We start from the raw sequence: 6,403 nt of genomic DNA, 5'->3' as shown, positions 1-6,403 counted from the left end.
TGGAAGATTGATCCACTTCCTGCATGACTCTTCATTGCTCACCTAAGGTGATACTGAGTTATTCCTGGATGTTGGCCCCACTTTTTTCAAATCTTGTTCCATGAACTGCTGATTTTACATCTTCATTACACTATATCTCACTCCTTTCTCCTTTTATCAGGTCAATTCTACTTAGATTCCAAGGGGCAGAAATAGCCTATTCTATCAGGATTAATATTTCTCTAAGTCTTTTTGCCTCACACATGCACTTCTTGTTTTGGAACTCAAGAAAAAAAAATAAAACAAAACAAAAATGACTTCTTACTTCTTTGGTTTAACTGTCTGGTAATAGAATCCACTTGACTAGTTTCTTGAAGAGGAGCAGCTCACTGAATAACAAGGAATTGAGGGGCAGAGGGACTGAGGATATATACCATTATATATCAGTATATACTATGTATGTATATATACACACCATTATATTACTATTGAATGGATAAAAAAGTTGTATAACTTTAAATATAAGAAATATAATATATTGTTGAAAGTTTTATATACACAAAAAGTCTTTAAAAATCCATTAGTTATTAGAGCCAAGTAAGTGACCAAGACTTTAGTGTTAAATTCCCAACTGTGACAACTGAGACAATCTGCCAACCAGATTCATTGTAGAGTATGGTAATCTGCAAAAGAAGAGAAGAAAAATAAAGGTACGGCAGTCTAATGACTGTGTCTGGGTTCCATGCCCTTCAGTCATTCATGATATTCCTTTCCACATCTTTCAGTACCTTTAGATGGGTTATTTTCAGGGGAGGGAGCCCTCAGTTATAGAACTTCCCTGACTATAGACCTCTCCTGGGAAAGATCAAGCTACCTTTCACCTACAAGCATCTGTAATGGAGACATCATTAAAAAGTACAGAAAAGCTACAGTCAACTTTGGAGACACTTACAGTAAGTCAAACCAGTTTTTGGTTAATAAAGCTCATTTCATTCTGAAAGATTCCAAAGACTCAGCCAAGCTACATTAATTTAATAACAGTGAAATATTGGTAACTTAAATCATTCACCCTACCTCATTATGGAGGAAATTTAGGCCAAGGACACAGGGGTGGCCCCTACTGTTCTATAGTGCTATGTAGTCTTTAATGTTCACACAGAATTTGCTTTTTAAGGCATTATCTGAAAGACGCACACATTCTAAATTGTGCAACACTCAATTTATCTACCTTGGAAGGATGAATGGTCGAGTGAGTCCTGCTGAGATCTAAGCCTCTCTGTCCAGGGATTCAAAATGTATGAAACAGCTGCTGAGCCTACGAAGTCAACTCTCCACCAACAGGATAGCTTCTCTGCAAAGGAGTTTAACTTTGTCAGTCATTTCCCCTTCCACCCATATAATTTTCCAGAAACTAAACAGTAGTCAGTAGAAAAAAGAAAACAGGTGAACTCCTCAGAGTTTTTGTGCATCAGAGTGCTATTAAAATTTGTGTGCTATTTGTGGAAACATGAGCGAGATTTTGAAAAGCAGCTCAAGAATAATGTCATGCCATTAATTCAATTTATACATGAGGGACTGACACTCAGGGTGTTCATCTCTCAATGTCCAAATACAAGTCTTATGCTTCTCCTTCAAAAATGTACACAGTATGTCTACTACATCTCAACTGCCACTACAATAATGTAAGCCACAGGTGTCTTCAATGAATTAAATCTCCTAAACAGATTGCATGACTCTTCTTTATAAAACATCATGGTGTTTTCTGTACATTTAGAATAAAATCCAAAGTCTTTTATATGGCCTCCCAAGCCCTGTATATCTTGGCCACAGATATTTTTGACACAATCTCCATACATTATATTTGAGGCACCATTACTCTCTTCTATTCCTGAGATACACCAAGCTCACTCCCAGTGCAGAGTCTACACACTAGTTGTTCCCTCTGCCTGGAAAAATCAGACCCCAATGTCAAATGAGAGTTTTTCTTTTCAATTGCCAGCTCAATTCTTACCTTCTCAAAGGAACTTCACTTAGCATTCCTAACTAATGCTGTCACTTCTCCCTTGTTATATTTATCACACAAACTTGTCTGCTTTCCTAGTGCTATTTATACTATCTGGATTTATTTTGTTTACATGTTTAATATCAATCTCACCCACTAAAAAGACATCTTCATGTAAAGAAGTGCTCTACCTCTCTTGTTCACTGCTATATCCCCAGCACACATGACAATTCCTGGAATCTTCTAAGATTAACAAGTATATTGGAAAGAAGGGGGGAAAAGATGGAAGGAAGGATTAAGGGTCAGCCTTTGCTATATAGTAAGATCTGCATAAAAATTATAATGCATTAAGTAATTTTTCATGATAAATTGCTTAGTGAATAGAAAAGGGGTAAAGACAAACTGTATAGTAACTGCATTAGACATGTGCATGCATGCATATGTTTCTGTTTTGTAAAACATGTAGGGAATATACTGAAAGTAAATATATGTTGACATTTGACCTCAGTTTGCACTAATTATTTTCCACTCCTATATTGTCTTAATTTTCATGACAGTAAATGTATATTACTTCTAATATAAAAAGTGATTTTAAGTCTCTATGCCTTCTGCTTTACCCAGGGTTCTGCAGGCATAGAAACTCAACTCAACTGGTTCAAGCAAATCAAAGCATATATTGTATTGTGCAACTATTTTGCCCAAAGGTCAAGGGTGCCACAGGGCTTTCACCTATTTGGCATTTTATTTTGTATTTCAACCGAATTTCCTCCAAGAGATGGAGAATATGACTGATAAAAGCCTTCAGATTCACATTTTCTACTTGAAATTAAAACTGAGATTAAATTTAAAACAGAGACAAAAGGAATATCTTTTCTACTAGCTTCTGCAAGAACACAAATCCATGAGAATGGCTCTCATGTGGCAGGCCTGGGTATCCATCTCTGAACAATTGTACTTTAGCAAGGACCACGTGCCCATCCCTAGTTGAAAGGTAAGGGTTATAGTAGGTTATGAGAATGTAGACACTGGTCATCAAACCTTTTACACCAGTAATTCAAAATGCCCATGCAACTTTTTTTTGATTTTAAGAGAGAGAGAGAACGAGACAGGGAGGGAGAGAGAGTCCAAAGTAGGCTTTGTGCTGACACTGTGAGCATGGAGTCTGATGTAGGGGCTTAAACTCACAGACTGTGAGATCATGACTGCCAGAGTCCAGCTCCTGCCAGGTCCAGGGGTCCCTGAAGGATGGATGGTGTCGGTGAGGGAGGGAGAGAGAGAGCCGTGAGAATCTTTCTGATCACCAAGCAGGCATCTCTGTCCTGTCGGTTTTGGTGTCTTTATTTATAGGTCAAACACTAACATGACATCAGAAAATGGAATTTTTACAATGGATAGTACTCTGTAATAAGATGTTTTTGGAAATGTACAGAAACAGGTTTTACAGAACTATTGCTACAGAACTGCCCCAATTATAGTGAGATTGAGTAACTAAGAAAATAACAGGGTGTTCACATTTTAATACTAATATTAAGTCATAGGTTCATAGATACTCTTATCCATCCTCATCACAGCTGCCAGGCTAAGGGAAGGTGTTTGTGGAATGTAGGCTTTAGGGAAGGGACTGCTATACATCACCAGTTAGCAAAGGTATATGTAGTAACTTATGTTCTGCCTTTATCTGTTCCTTCTCTCTAAGTTAGGCTCTTTGTCTCTGGGCAAGACTTGATTTTCCAGTTTTATTCTCTATGGCACCAGAGAGCCAACCATACCTTTAAAGAGTTTAGCTCATTTCCAATATGTAGAATAGCCTCTTCGAGTGCATTTACCTTTGTGTCTACTTTTATGATTTCTTGAATAGCTAGAGCATGGGAGACATTTTTGGTTAGCTGATTTATATGTTGAACTGTATGAAGCTCTTGGACTAAAGAACAGTAGAAACAGAATTGTAAACGTAAAAGTCAATCTTTTATGAGTAAGGGTCATTAGCCTGTTCATAGCTCAAGGGAAAGTATGGAGGGAAACAGGACCTGCTGGAGACACGATGTCTGTTCCCATAATGAAAAGAAGTTCCCACAATAAGTTCCTTCATTAGGTACAATCATCATACCAGGGCCAGAATAAGGGGACAAGTCACTCCTGATACCAATCAACAAAGTACCTTGGGGGTCGGTGCTCAAGAAGAAATAATTGAGTTGGGGTGGATATCGGTCATCATCTGATTGGCAAGAGACCGTGCAACTTGCTTTAACCTCACCAGAGCTTTCTCCACTAGTGGGCTCAGAATGGTTCCCAACACATGACCTGATCTGAAATCAATAGTCTGTTGCTTGACCATCTGAGCTATCCAGGTGCCCCACCCCTGCAACTTTTAAGTTACCTTTTATGAAGAGATTTCCTGGGGTTGTTTTTGTTTTTAGGTATGGACCTGAACCTGGGTCATAAAGCAATCATGAATAGACTAAGAGGGGAGATAAAAATTGAAATTAGAAAAATCAGTTCTAACTATTTGAATAGAGATTTCTAAAATATAATTTGGAGAGGCCTCCGGAAATCCCTAAAGGTCCAGAAGGATTCCCTAGATGAGATTTTATAGGCTCCATAAGCAGCATCCTCCTTTCACTCTTCTAGATCCAGCTTACACATAGGCATACAATTCAGAGAAATGAAGATCAACGGATTAGTTGGTAAGACTGGAAGTCTAATGAACTGGAAGATGTGGCTGATATGTGAAGTTATATGGGCTTGATAATTCTTCCCAAGCTTAGATATGCCCACTCACCCCTTCTTAGATTTCAGTGAACAACGTAACTTCCATGCTGCCCATACCAGAACCTGCCCCACCAAGATTCCTCACAGGGGAGAGAGCAAACAAGACTGTGTGTTCTCTGCATCAGACCTAAAAAGAAAACCGGGAATGGACTGAGACTTGCATGACTGATCCCTACTGCCAGCTACCAATCGGAAAAGTCCCTTCAAGTTTGAGGTGTGTATGGCAGAAAGGAAATCAGAAATTGTACCTTAATGACAGTGTCTGCAAATAGAAATAGATCCTAGATTTAAAGGCATTTGCCTTTTTTAATGCCTTAGATTGTAATTTCCAGATTAGATTCCCCTATTATCACTCTATCTCTGATATTTTTCCTGTTATACAATTTTGATGCATATCTTCCGTTACACATGGTGGTCCTTTCAGATTATCCACTGAATTTTGAATCAAAAACTAAAATTGAATCTGTTTGAAATGTTCAAAGCCATCTCTATTGGCATCCTTGCAGCTCCACATAATAAATTGCATACAGGAGCTATAGCCTTATTAAGCTGATGAAAATATTGCTTTCTTCTGTATGTAGTGGTCACATAAAAAGCTGATATATTCAACAGATATAATATTAAGTAATTCAGTGCCTTATCAAATTAACAAAGATACTTTCAACCTTAAGACCCGTATTGGAAAATGTTTATTGAGAAATACCTATGCATATAAATATTTTCAAAACATGGTAGCAAAGTATTCTATACTGCTAGTCAAATTAATGTCACTAGCTTGACTCCACTGTCTGCCTTACTTGCATAGAAGGGGTAATAAACATTAATGGACAAACAATAAAATGATCAAATGCTTTCTTACTTTTTTTATTTACCTGTCTAACTCCAGGATAGAAATATGCTCAGAATACCCTGCCTTGACCTCTGGTTCCCAAATACTGGTTCACAGTCTTGCTGTACCAAGACAATTAGAGTTTTCAAATATACAGACACTTAAATTCAAAATCAGATATTTGGAATCAGAAAGGAAGACTGGTCTAACTTTAGCAAATGTTTCAGATGATTTGGATGGGCAGACACATTGCGCCCTAAATAAGGCATTGTTCTGAGCTGCTATTGGTTTTATTTGTTTGTTCTTTCTTACCTCTTTTTCTTCCTTTGATTGAATTACATCCTGTCATAGCCATAGGATGCCTGTTCAAGAAAGACTTTTTGAGATGCTTTAGTGTAATCTCATTACTTAGAGGGAAACTGATGTTCAGGAAAATAGATTCAGTTGGTGTGTTTTCCAGTTTACCACATGCCCTCTCTGTCTCCCTTTTTCTTGAGCCTGTCTTTGGAAATATTTTGGTGAACTCAGTTTCAAGATATAAATGACTGATAGGGATCCTGGGTGGCTCAGTAGGCTAAGCATCTGACTTTGGCTCAGGTCATGATCTTGCAGTTTGGGATTTCAAGCCCCGCATTAGGATCTATGCTAACAGGTCAGAGCCTGGAACCTTCTTTGGGTTCTGTGTCTCCCTCTGTCTCTCAGGTTCATGAGATCGAGCCCTGTATTGGGCTCTCTGTAGTCCACATAGAGCCTGCTTCAGATTCTGTGTCTCCCTCTCATTCTGCCCCTATCCTGCTTGCATGTGTGCACTCTCTCTCTCAAAA

The sequence above is a fragment of the Hyaena hyaena genome, unplaced genomic scaffold (genome assembly GCF_003009895.1).
Source record: "Hyaena hyaena isolate Hyena2069 unplaced genomic scaffold, ASM300989v1 scaffold_354, whole genome shotgun sequence".
NCBI classification, from domain to species: domain Eukaryota; kingdom Metazoa; phylum Chordata; class Mammalia; order Carnivora; family Hyaenidae; genus Hyaena; species Hyaena hyaena.
This window is presented reverse-complemented; position numbering follows the sequence as displayed.